This window comes from Euleptes europaea, chromosome 1 (genome assembly GCF_029931775.1).
Source record: "Euleptes europaea isolate rEulEur1 chromosome 1, rEulEur1.hap1, whole genome shotgun sequence".
NCBI classification, from domain to species: domain Eukaryota; kingdom Metazoa; phylum Chordata; class Lepidosauria; order Squamata; family Sphaerodactylidae; genus Euleptes; species Euleptes europaea.
This window is the reverse complement of record NC_079312.1, coordinates 24,174,446-24,187,864: the sequence shown is the minus strand read 5'-3', so window position 1 is coordinate 24,187,864 and position 13,419 is coordinate 24,174,446. Positions and strand designations below refer to the sequence as shown.

Below are 13,419 nucleotides of genomic sequence, written 5' to 3'. Positions count from 1 at the left end.
GTTTATCTCACTTGAATTTGTCTGCCTTCTGCTGCCCCACATTGTCCAGCTCTATGAGTTAGAGAAGTAAAATTACTCTGTGTGCAGAACACTGCCCCAACCTTTTCAACCTTTACAATTCTGACACAGTGTGGTGAGAGCAGCCATAAGATGGCTGCCACAAAAAAGGGAGGGGGGAGCCAAGATGGCGACTGACTGAAAGTACATTTAGTATGTGCTTTCCTGCTTCTCTTACATCAAGGGCATTAATTGCCAAGCAGGGTTGAAAATAACCCCTGCCCCCTTCTGTGTGATGGACAGGAGGCTGCCCTGCCCCTGAAGGGAAAATCAGCCACTCAGATGAGTGCTGCTCCAGCCTCCAGTCACCTTTGAGGAGGGGGAAGAGATGTTGGAGGGAACACAGGAGAAGGGGGGAGTTGAGTTCAGGCTCAGGGAGAGAGCAGGGACAGCTCAGGTCTGGCTCTGGAAAAAGAGCAGACTAGAGTGAAGGGTAGCTCTGCCTGGTAGTGTGTCAGATCGATTTAGTTCTATCTCTGGGAGAGAAGAGAGGACTCAGTGGTTAGGCTTGTCTCTGGTGATGGGCAGACCTTGTACAATTTAGTCTGACTCTGGGGAAAGTGCAGGCTGGTGTGGGTTGAAACCCATGTATGAGAGAGGATACAACCTGGTGGCTGGTCAATAAAAGATCTGTGCATGCCTGGAAGCATTGTAGAAAAGTCTAACCACTCTCTGAAGTCATAGCCAGTTTAAATTTTTGTGCCTCAGCCAGGTTTCTGCTTTGTCTTCCTGGAGACCTGTGATGCTGGTTTGTTCCTTTAAACCCAACCTGTAAATAAATAAATCTTCTTAGTTGTTTATATGCCAATCCAGCTACAGTGATCTCAATAATCTCCTTGTGCACCACAAAATTTACCTCACAGCAGCAAACCCAAAGCCTATACACTCGCTACCTATAGAACACCTGGAAACCGAGGGGAAGGTTTATAGTTCAAAATGGACCTAGATGCCAAAAAAAGATGTGTGCGTCCCCTCTGTAGGAAAAAAAAGGCTTGTCACAGTGACTGGTTGAAAGTACATTGGTATGTGCTTTCATGCTTCTCCTACAACAAGGGCATTAATTGCCAGGCAGGGTTGAAAATAACCCCCACCCTCTTCTATAGTATTAGAAGTGTTCTGGTGACCAGTGCGTGGAAAGAGTATAGGATTCCTCTGTCTCGTGAAACACTGAAAACATGGAGACTGACATGGGAGAATGCCAGCAAGATCCACAGTAAGATCTGCTGTTGTTTAAGTCTGCCAGCTTCAATTAACTGAACTATATATTTTATGGAATTTACTTTTACTATCAAATATCAGAAAACGTCAACTAATAACTTTGAGTAACATTGAACTGTGTTTTGACCTTAATCTTTCCGGTATTATGAAGAGACTAATTGGATCTTGGTAGGAAAAGTTGAAGGCAGCAGGAAAAGAGGAAGACCCAACATGAGATGGATTGACTCTATAAAGGGAGCCACAGCCTTCAGTTTGCAAGACCTGAGCAAGGCTGTTAAAGATAGGACGTTTTGGAGTACATTGATTCATAGGGAACACGGAAGCGTCTTGACAGCACTTAACATACACACACAAAGATAATCTGCCATTTTATTTTGGTGAATTATTCAAGTACGTGGTGGCAGTGGCAAGAGTAACATATGCAGCAAGATGGAAGGCAGAGAAATACCCAGATTTGAATGAATGGATGAGTAAATTAACTTAATATGCAATTATGGCAAAACTAACATCCTTTATACATAATAGACCAATTTCAAGAAAAATGTAATGTCTTTTTAAATTATATAGTTGGAAATTAAGCATAATGTTAAAACAAGAAGAAAGATTTAAGTAATATATCCTTCACAATAAATATGTTACAAAATATGAAGATATATTGAAAAGAGTAATGTAACTCAAAAAACGTAAACTTAAATAGCTCCATACAAATTGTATGAATATGAATGTTCATGTTTTATGTTTGTTTGTTTTGTGTATTGAAATAAAACTTTAAAAACTTTTAAAAAATGGTAAAGAGAATGCACAGACTCCCGGCACGCCATGGTTGTGAGTAGAAAAGGGACAGGATGCTTCTAGGAGGCACAAAGCTCCTGTTGCATATCTGGTACAAATCCCTTGTTTTGTCTGTCAACAAGCACCAGGGTTTTATGGTGTGTAGAAAGGCTGTTAGTCCACTGTCCTCTTTGAACTGTGTCCTCAGTGTGCCAGCCTCTGTGCCCCTTTCTCTTGTTCTATCTGCACTTTTCTATCATCAGTACTGACCTTTCACTTCCTGCACTTAAAAATGGTTTTGGTTTGTCCTGCCGCTGACACCTTTGCTCTGAGAAGTTAAAATGTTTGCCAATATTCTTTGTTATTACAGTCAAGCAGTTAGTGGTTAGGAGGTGTTACCAGATGACATCTAACCAGAAAGGCAAAGGGGTGTTATCATGTTATCTTGAAATGGGTTGTGTAAGGTGGAAATGAATCATCCCTTGAATCAGTGTTCTTGGTAATGATGTATTTTTAAGGGAGGTTAGAATGTGCAGGGGTTGGACTAGATGACCCTGGTGGTCCCTTCCAACTCTATGATTCTAATGGGAAAGGAATTAATTTAGTGCAGAGGTCTTAGGGTTTTTCTTGATAAAAAATATTCTCAGTCAGTAACTGCAATATGGAATGAAAGTGGAATCACTTCTGTTTTTGGGTCTCTGAACTGCCTCAATAAGCAAAGTCTCTGAAGTGGAATGAGAGCAGAACTTTCTAGGCACTTAGTTCTTACAAAGACATTGAATCAATTTAGACTACACCCTTTTAAAATGTAAGCCATTTGCAGAATGGTACTTATATCAATTTTGTTAAAGATTATAAATAAAAATGTTTGTCAGAAAACTTTTGTTAAGAATTACATTTTTCTTTCAACAATTTATTAAGAAGTGCAAATGCTCACACAAGTCAGGCCAACAAGTTAGGTATTTGAAGAAGTGAGCCATGACTCACAAAAACTCCTACCCTGCCAGAAATTTTCTTTATCTTTAAGGTGCTACTGGGCTCTTGCTCTTTTCTACCAAGTCAAGGCTAAGGTCCTGCTGGAACAGCTTTAATTTAGGGTGTTGGGTTTTCTGATTTAAAGCGTACAACTCAAGCAAGTGAGTCAATCCACATGCCAGGAAAGAAGGCAAAACAAGAAAAAAAAGCAGTATCATTACTAATGTATAGAACAACCCTGTGTCTCAACAGTGGAAAAATTAGTGCGTCCTCGATCTTCATCCTGGATTATGACTTCAAGTGGTGCATGAGCATGCAGAGAAGAAAAATGTGCCATGATTGGCTATAGCTTACCCCCACGGTCCAAGAATTTGGCATGGCTAAGAGGCTAATGTACAGTGTGCCCCCCCCATTTCTTTCTTGTGACAAAAATCTAAGAATGTTGTACACAATTACACAGAGACAGATCTAAAACATTTTTGCCAGTCTTTTGGAAGAGAAAACACTTTAGGATTGACTATGATAAAGCTGGAGGTTATTTCTGTGGACATTGCTAAGAAATGCTTTCACAAGTGTGCATTTCAGCTGGTGATGCTTTTGACACTTCCTGAAGAATTAAGGCACCCTTTTGAGCTCGCTGGTTGGGCAGGATTTGGTCAAGGTGGTGGTTTGGGCGAGGAGGCTGAAATGTTCCGTAAGCAAAAACAAAAGTTGTTGAAGTATGTTCCAAAAATAGACTTCCAGAATCTCTCTGCCTCTTTGTATCATTCTCACCCAGTAATAACTGACTTCCTCTTTAGTCTGAGTGCAAAGAAATGGATGTGGCATCTTAAGGCCAATTCTGATATATGTGTGTTAAGCACTGTCAAGTCGCTTCCGACTCATGGCGACCCTATGAATCAATGTCCTCCAAAACATCCTCTCATTAACAGCCTTGCTCAGGTCTTGCAAACTGAGGGCCATGGCTTCCTTTATAGAGTCAAACCACCTCCTGTTGGGCCTTCCTCTTTTCCTGCTGCCTTCAACTTTTCCTAGCATTATTGTCTTTTCCAATGACTCTTGTCTTCTCATAATGGGACCAAAGTATGACAGCCTCAAATTTGCAGTAAAGTGTTCCTGTGATTCCTTCACTGCACAGGCCCAACTGAAGCACTCAGTTGATCATATTTAAGGTCTTTCAGGGCATATTTAAACATTCATAGATACTCATTTGCAGTGTTTGGATATGAGAGAAATCACCACATATTTCCCAGTAGCCTCCAAGATGCCACATAAGCTGAACTTACAAAGAGGCTTTATACTGAATGGGATCATTAGTCTATCAAGGTCCTTATTGTCTACTCTGACTGGTAATGCCTCTCCAGGAGCTCAGGTAGAGTTTTTTTGCATCACCTAATTTTAATGGGTGATGCCGGGGATCAAACTAGGAACCTTCTACCACTAGGGTTGCCAACCGCCAGGTACTAGCTGGAGATTTCCTGCTATTACCACTGATCTCCAGCTGATAGAGATCAGTTCCCCTGGAGAAAATGGCCGCTTTGGCAATTGGACTCTATGGCATTGAAGCCCCTCCCCTCCCCAAACTCTGCCCTCCCCAAAAACTGGTGGCGAAGAGGGACCCGGTGACCCTATCTACCACTGAGCCACAGCCTAACTACTGTTGTATAAAGCAACATGGCCCTGCTTTTTTTCAGCTAATATGAAAAATCTTTTTACGTTCTTGCTGCTGTACCTAGGGCCAAACTACACATAATGGTTTACACAAATTGTGTAACCAAAGAGCAGCCATCAGTCCCCAGGGGCAACTCCAGCATAAATGCACTGAGGAGCCTGATTCAGATTGTGACCACTGTGCAGGAGAAGAGGGGCTCCTGTCTCCCCCCAGTGCCATTTTCTAGAGCTGAAATGCCCCAGGAGGGCAGGCATACTTTCCCCCATATATGGTAGGCCTCCCCCTATCCTCCCTGGGCCATTTCAGCTCTGAAAAACTGAACGGAGAGGGAAAGACAGGAGTCCCTTTTCCCCATGCTGTGGGCCCAATCTGGATAGGGCCACTGCCAACTTGTAGCTGCCACAGTGGCAACTTGAGTAAACCGTAACTTGCAGTGCGGCCCTCAGAGCAGTACAAGTTGCTTGATGCGAGGTAGGATCTTCTCAGGTCTACCAGCAGAATTTTGTTCATATGACTTACAACCATTGTAGCTGTACTGAGTTTTGAAATTCTCTTAAATCTATCAATCTATAATAATAAAAGAAGGCCCTTGTCTGTCCATGGCAGGCATAACACCAGAAAATAAATCTAGGTGCTTCCAAATTGGCCACCACCTTCAGAATGACAGTGGGAGTTTCAGTGCTGAAAATAAAGGGAATCACAACATCCAGACCTGCATTATCTCCGGAACCATCACTACAACCTGTTTGAGGCAGACATAACCCACTGGGCACTGACTTCTGGATGAACATGGGAGTTACAGTGACAAATAGGGTATCCAGGTCCCTCTTCGTCACCAGCAGGAGGTTTTTGAGGCGGAGCATGAGGAGGGGAGGGTTTGGGGAGGGGAGGGACTTCAATGCCATAGAGTCCAATTGGCAAAGGGGCCATTTTCTACAGGTGAACTGATCTCTATTGGGTGGAGATCAGTTGGAAAAGCCGGAGATCTCCAGCTGGTACCTGGAGGTTGGCAACCCTAGCAACAAAGATTAAACGAATCAGCATCTTCTGGCCCAGATTAGCTCCAGAACATCCCTCTGCTATTTGGAAATAAAGGTTTACTCATGAGAAGCCAGAAAGGTGGAAGCAGCATGGACACACAGGATGGGAGATATTCCCTCCATTAAAAAACAAAGGGGGTTAAACAACTTCAGTGACATACCCAAGAGCCAGTGTGGTGTTGTGTTAGAAGGTGTGACCTGGATCTAGAAGAGGCAAGTGACCAGGATCTAGAAGATCCATGTTCAAAGCCCAACTGTGCCATGGACGTTTGCTGGACAACACTGGGCCAGTGTCACATTCTCACCCTAACCTGCCTCACAGGGTTGTTGTGAGTATGAAACGGAGGGCAGAATAATGGGGTTGCCAGGTCTCTCTTCACCACCGGCAGGAAGTTTTTGGGGCGGAGCCTGTGGAGGGTGGGGTTTGGGGAGGGGCAGGACTTCAATGCCATAGAGTCCCGTTGCCAAAGTGGCCATTTTCTCCAGGTGATCTGATCTCTGTCGGCTGGAGATCAGTTGTAATAACAGTAGATCTCCAGCTAGTACCTGGAGGTTTTGTGTACCCTATGGAAGAATGATGTAAGCCACCTGGGACCACATTGGGAAGAAAGGCAGGGCAGACATGGAGAGTGGAACATATTCCCTCTTTTACAAAACAGAGGGGGGTTAAGAATTTCTCTGAGCTATCAGAGCGAATGTTGTGATGATTCCTCTGGCTGTAATTCATCAAGTATCATGGTAACTCTTTTGGAAGGAAACACACCTGCTGGTTCATTGGCAAACCACTGTCAAATATTATAATCACAGTGTGCTATGGGGCTGGTGAGCAGAGTGAGCCTCTAGTATTATAATATTAGGGATTTTCATTCATACAAAACACCAGAAATCCAGCCAAAGTGAATCACTAGTCACTTGGAATTCAGTGGGAGAATGAAGCCCATACTAATCCCTGTCCTATTGAAATCAGTGGGATTTACATGTGTTTTCTGGTCAATCAGGGAAACACACAATTTGAAATCAGCATTTCCAAAATTCTTCAACAGCATGGCATGGCTTGGCTCAGTCATATTGCAGCAGCTAGCTCACACTTCTTTTTTGCAACACCATTGTAATGGCTTATCATTTAATGAAAAATACACGTTACACTTGAAAAATACAAAAATACACATCCCCGAGAAAAATGTTGCAGAATGCCCCTGTGCATGACACTCAGTGGTCTTTGACTCATGTCACTTCCTGACCTTCTGGGAAAGCATCTTACTCTAAACATAAGTGGTGCCCGCCTTCATTCAGATGCAACCATTTCAGCTTCCGCCATGGCTGATGAAATAGTTTATGCTGATCTGAACCTCCCTGAGGCTGGGCTGGAACAACCACCACAAGCCTGCAGTAAGTTGTATTTTAATTAACTTCTGGGTTGTGGTTTTAAAAGACGGATTCATTCCCCCCCCCCCACAATTGAAACTCAGAGAAATTAGTTCCACAGAGCAAAAATGGGGGACAATTCTGTACTGGTACTTGGCCTGGGGTCCCATTTGTTGGTGCAACGCAATAATTTTAATATTTATTTCTATCTGCAGCAATGTGGAATCCCAATCAGTAATGTGAACAATAGACTTTGTGCAGTAATAAAACCGAGCTTATATTTGAAGAATTGTGTTTAGAACGAAATAAGGGGCGGGGGAGACACCACAGATAAGGAAAATGGTGCTGGTGTGGGAAGGACCTAAAAATATGACACTCTCATGTACATGGTGACCACAGATGCTTTGACTTCAATCTTTCCAAAAAGATCGTAGCAAACCAGGTCCGGCAAATATTGTAGAAAAGCAGGGGGGAAACAGAAAGAAGGTGAATAGAGGACGGCATCAGGAGGTGGATGCACTGCCGTAAGGAAGTCAAGGCAGAATAAGATCAAGACGGGTAGCCATGTTAGTCTGTCACTAGCAGTAGGACAGTTAGTCTGTCACTAGCAGTAGGAGTCCAGTAGCACCTTAAAGACTAACAAAATTTCTGGCAGGGTATGAGCTTTCGTGAGCCACAGCTCACTTCTTCAGATACCCTGCCAGAACTTTTGTTAGTCTTTAAGGTGCTACTGGACTCCTACTCTTTTCTAAGGCAGAGTAAAACACTAGGTAGAAACACCCTTTGGCTATTATTATAATTTGCATAGTGCACCTCTTGGTAAGCTTCTTAAGTTCTCTGGGAGACAATTTGAAAACCACTGAATTCTTGGTTCAGAAGAGCTTGCCAATTTCACTACAGAGCCAGCAGTCAAGAGCCATAAACTGTTCATGTAAGGTTCCTCATAACAATGTTATTGTAGAATAAGGATAGAATTCAGGGCAGGTCCAGTCTTCTTTGCTATTTAAAAGGATGGATCCAGCCTACCTAGTTGCTACAGTCTTTGGGATGTCGTTTAACCTTTACTTGTGCTAGAAGCAGAAGAGTTGGTTTTTATATGCTGACTTTCTCTACAACTTAACAAAGAATCAAACCAGCTTACAATTACCTCCCCTTCCCCTCCCCACAGCAGACCCTGTGAGGTAGGTGGGGCTGAGACTGTGTGACTAGCCCAAGGTCACCCAGCAGGCTTCATGTGGAGGAGTGGGGAATCAAACCTGGTTCTCCAGATCAGAGTCCACCACTCCAAACCAGCACTCTTAACCACTACACCAGGGGTCGGCAAACTCATTAGTCAAAAGAGCCAAATATCAACAGTACAACGATTGAGATTTCTTTTGAGAGCCAAATTTCTTAAACTTAAACAATATAGGTAGGTACACTGTTTATTTACTTAATAAACTTTAATTAAAGTTTTAAGTCTTAATCAAACTATAGGTACACTAAATAAAACTTGATATCATACTTAATAGTGATCTTATTTATTGATAAAAATTAAATTCTAAGTCCCTGCCATTTCCCCCTCCCCGTCCGGAGTCCTCATCTGGAGGCCTGGTCTACCGCCATAAAAGCCTATTGGTGGACCTGGCCTCCAGCTGAGTCCCATTGGGAGGCCAGGTCTACCCATTGGCTTTCTTGGCAGTAGACCTGGCCTCCGGAGGCCCATAGAAGCCAGTTGGTAGACCTGGCCTCTGAAGGGGGACTTTCCCCTCCTTGGAGTCCAGGTCTACTGCCAAGAAAGCCAGTGGGTAGACATGGCCTCCCAATGGGACTCAGCCGGAGGCCAGGTCTACCAAAGGAAGCCTGCCCCGCCCAACAGCTGATAGGCGGGGGGGCAGGAACCGCCGAGCCGCCCGCCCAGCAATTGCACGACTAGAGGGGAGGGGAGGCTTTAGCCTCCCAACCATTGAGGGCAAGGGAAAGGGCCATTCTCCACGGCAGGGGGGGGAGACAGCGCGCCCGCTCTCTCTCTCTCTCAGGCGTGCCAGCGCAAGCGGGCGCAAGAGCAGGGGCTCCAAACCAAGTTCGGAGAGCCGCACTCAACAGGCCAAAGAGCCGCATGCAGCTCTGGAGCCGCAGTTTTGAGACCCCTGCACTACACCATGCTGGCTAGGTTAACAGAACCCTATATAAATGTTTAGAAAAATTAGATGTCAGTTTTAAAAATTTTACTTCAATAAAATCAAAGTAGCATCGACTTTTTCCAGCCACCATGCTCACATAAAGTGTTGTGACATATCTTTGTTTGGTTCACATTCAGAAGATATAACGTTGCTTATGCTGATACTGTATTGTCTACCCAATGGACACACAGTGGCAGCTAGTGATGTTTGGAATTCGTGGGGCCAATTTCTTTCATTGTGCCCCCTTAAAGCAAGTTCAAAACTTCCACAGAATTTTATGCACTCAATGAGGTGGGATAATATGTTTAGGTCCTTATCTACCTCTTGGTTATGTTTCTGAATTTCAGTATGGTAGGAATCATTCAGCTACTATTCATTATCCAACTTCCCCAAAAGTTCCAGTTACATTGCACTGTAGATGGCTTGTACTCTGGTCACGATTTCTCACTTTCTCATTCAGATTTTCAAGTAAGTAAACTTTGTTGTTGTTGTTTTTTGCCATCAAGTTACAGCTGTCTTATGGCGACCCTGTAGGGCTTTCAAGGCAAGAGACATTTAGAGTTGGGTAGGTACCGTATATACTTGCGTATAAGCCGAGTTTTTCAGCCCAAAAAAAGGGCTGAAAAAGCCGGCCTCGGCTTATACGCGGGTCAATACGGTAGAGGGGGGAGGGAGGAGGGAGGAGGGAGGGGGGAACTTACCGCCGCCATCTTTTCTCTGCCGGGAGAGGCTTCCAGAGCCTCCCTGCGGCCGCGGGGAGGGCGCTCTGCCGCCCCCGCCGCCTTCTCCCAGCCGGGAGAGGCCTCCAGAGGCCCCCTGCGGCCGCGGGGAGGGCGCTCTGCCGCCCCCGCCGGGCCGCACCACTTCCCGCCGCCAGGAGCCCAGAAGGTAAGTCTGCGGGGGGGGGGAGGGGTTATAAGCCGACCCTCGGCTTATACGCGGGTGCCTAATTTTTCCCCATTTTTGGGGAGAAATTAGGCACCTCGGCTTATACGCGGGTCGGCTTATACACGGGTATATACGGTAGGTCTTTTCACTGGAAAAGACAGTCATGCTAGGAAAAGTTGAGGGCAGCAGGAAAAGAGGAAGACCCAACAAGAGATGGATTGACTCAATAAAGGAAGCCACAGCCTTCAATCTGCAAGATCTGAGCAAGGCTGTCAAAGATAGGACATTTTGGAGGACTTTCATTCATAGGGTCGCCATGAGTCGGAAGCGACTTGATGGCACTTAACACACACACAGGTAGGTCTTGAAAATAGATTTAACTTCAGTTGATGCACACTATTCATGGCTGGCCCCTCTCCTAAAGAAAATCACAAATGTTTTCAGTATTTTGCTACTCTCACTTGGTTATAGAAACAACACCTTGAAGTGTGTTTGTGTTGTTTCACATATCCTATGGTTGCTATATTCTAGTTCCCCAAATCTGGCTGGCCTAATCTGTTTACTATGCATATTATGGAAATCAGTCATAATAATAAGAAGAGTTGGTTTTTATACGCTTTTCTCTACCTTTAAAGAGTCTTAAAGCGGCTTACAACTGCCTTTCTTTCCTTTCCCCACCACAAACACCTGGTGAGGTAAGTGGGGTTGAGAGAGTTCAGAGAGAACTGTGACTGGCCCAAGGTTACCCTGCAGGCTTCATGTGCAGGAGTGGAGAAACCAACCTGGTTCTCCAGATTAGAGTCCGTCACTCATGTGGAGGAGCAGGTAATCAAACCCAGTTCTCCAGATTAGAGTCCACCACTTTTAACCAGTACACCACATAGTTGCTTACTCAGAAAAACAAGTATCAAACTCTGAATATGTGAAATAGTAATAACAGAAAATGATTCTCTAAACATACTGAGTGCATTGTTCACCACTACTAGTCTAGCATTAGGTATTAAGGATTCTAATATGTTTTAGTCTTGGCACTATTTATATACTAAGTGCATGCTGATCTCTGAAAGTAATAGCAAAAAAAGACTGGTTTAAAATACTTTAATTGTGCCAGTTGCCATGCAAAAAATATTCCTCCCACAGGCAGAACTCAAGAACATGCTACTCTTCACAGGAATACCTTTTGAAATTTTGTATGCTCATTCTGAAGCTTTCAGTATGCCAAAAAACATAAACACAACATGTGTGTGTTAAGTGCCATCACGTTGCTTTCCACTTATAGCGACCCTATGAATTAATGACCTCCAAAACATCCTTTTGCTAACGGCCTTGCAAACTGAGGGCTGTGGCTTTCTTGATTGATAGGGTTGGCAGCTCTGGGTTGGAAAATATCTGGAGATCTTGGGTGTGGACCTGGGGAGGGCCCTCAGCAGGGTATAATGCAATAGAGTTCCCCTTCCAAAGAGGGCATTGTCTCCAGGTGAACTGATCTCTGCCGCCTGGAGATCAGATGCAATCGCAGGAGATCTCCAGCCACCACCTGGAAGTTGTGGAAATATAGTACTAGGCTCAAACCAAATAATATAAATAATACACAATCAAACTATGCAAACATATATTGTGAACAACGTGTAACATCTACAAACAAGTGAACACAGCAGTGATACTATGTACAAGCAAATTCAAGATGGAAAGTCTTTTTCAAGGTAAGTAAAAGTCTTATCTCTAGGTTGTTTTCTTCAAAAAATAGCACAAGGATGAAGAAGTCAACAGTAACACGGTCCGGATGCTCACAAGCGTTTTCACTGCAAAATTGCAGCTTCATCAGCTGGAATCTTCATAGATATTAATTAATTTGTCTTTGTAGATGCAATAATAGCAATCTAATACAGAGAGAATTAATCAAGCTTGCTGCGCCAAAAGGCTGCTCAAAATGGCTATGAGCAGCCTTTTGGCGCAGCAAGCTTGATTAATTCTCTCAAGCTTTTGTGGCAGAGTGGGGAATCAAACCCGGTTCTCCCAGATCCTAGCCCAACACTCTAAGTACTACTACATCCCATGTTAATATTTTTCAAGTACCTGCCAATAAATCACGAAAAAAAAACCCTTATCTCCAGTTACCCAATTGGCCTACTTGTGGGTGACGCTCAGCACCTGGGGTCAGGGCCGGATCTAGCGGGGGTGGAGGAGGAGCAGCTGCCCTGGGCAGCGCCATGGTGGGTAGAGAGGGGGCGGCAGCAGCCATGTCAGAGGCTGTGGCTGCCTGCATGCAGTGCCCTACATCCGCTCCTCTCCAGCGCTCAGCAAGTGGCCGCTCATGAGAATGACCTGTTGCAGAAAGAATCTCTGTGTGTGTCTGAATAGCCCTTCAGCTATCATATGTTGTTCAAAGGGGTTGCTTTGTCAGCACATATACTAAAATTGGAACAATACAGAGAAGATTAGCATGGCCCCTGCGCAAGGATGACATGCTAATTCATGAAGCGTTCCATATTTTTGGGGAGGGACTGTGGCTCAGTGGTAGAGCTTCTGCTTGGCATGCAGAAGGTCCCAGGTTCAATCCGTGGCATCTCCAGTTAAAGGGACCAGGCAAGTAGGTGATGTGAAAGACCCTTGCCTGAGACCCTGGAGAGCCGCTTTCGGTCTGAGTAGACAATACTGACTGTGATGGAACAAGGGTCTGATTCAGTGTAAGGCAGCTTCATGTGTTGAAACTGCCATACCCCTCTCCCGGCTGTCTCTCTCTTGCTCATGCCTCAGGGAAGGTAAAGAAACAAACTGCCTGACTGTTGACGCTTGCTGCCACGAGCTGATCTCTGCCCCTTCGATGCGCCTTGCCTTCGGGAGGAGAGGCTGTCCTGAATACAGGATAAAGGCAGCTTGTTGTTTATTTACCCTCCCTACAGGCTGGATTAACCTCTCCCAAACAGCCCTGCTAAGCCTGGGAGCTCTGGCAGCCCAGATGACGCGCTGCAGAAGCGCCACAATCATGCAAACCAGCCCTTCCAGCCTGGATGGGATCCCAGTCACCCCAGGGTGGAAGTGCGCTCCAGTAAGCACACAGGATTAGACTGTAGAAATAAAAATTATTAATAAAAACAGAGAGGGGGCACACTTCCTGCCAGATGCTTTAAACTTAATTCTCTCACTCTTCCAGTCTCTTACACAGTCTCACAGCTGCTTGGGGGGGATAGAATTACACATCAGACATTACCATGACACAAGATTAAGTAATTAGTCCAAAGCTAGGATTCTGTAGAATCCTAATATTTTT

At 44.6% G+C, this 13,419-nt stretch overlaps 1 non-coding gene across 1 annotated transcript; it reads left to right on the top strand.

The window, feature by feature from the left end:
• The first annotated feature begins 12,540 nt into the window (after positions 1-12,540).
• On the top strand, positions 12,541-12,643 carry LOC130493633 (U6 spliceosomal RNA). Its single transcript, XR_008933998.1, has one exon. It is a non-coding gene; the product is annotated as a U6 spliceosomal RNA (small nuclear RNA).
• Positions 12,644-13,419: the final 776 nt, after the last annotated feature.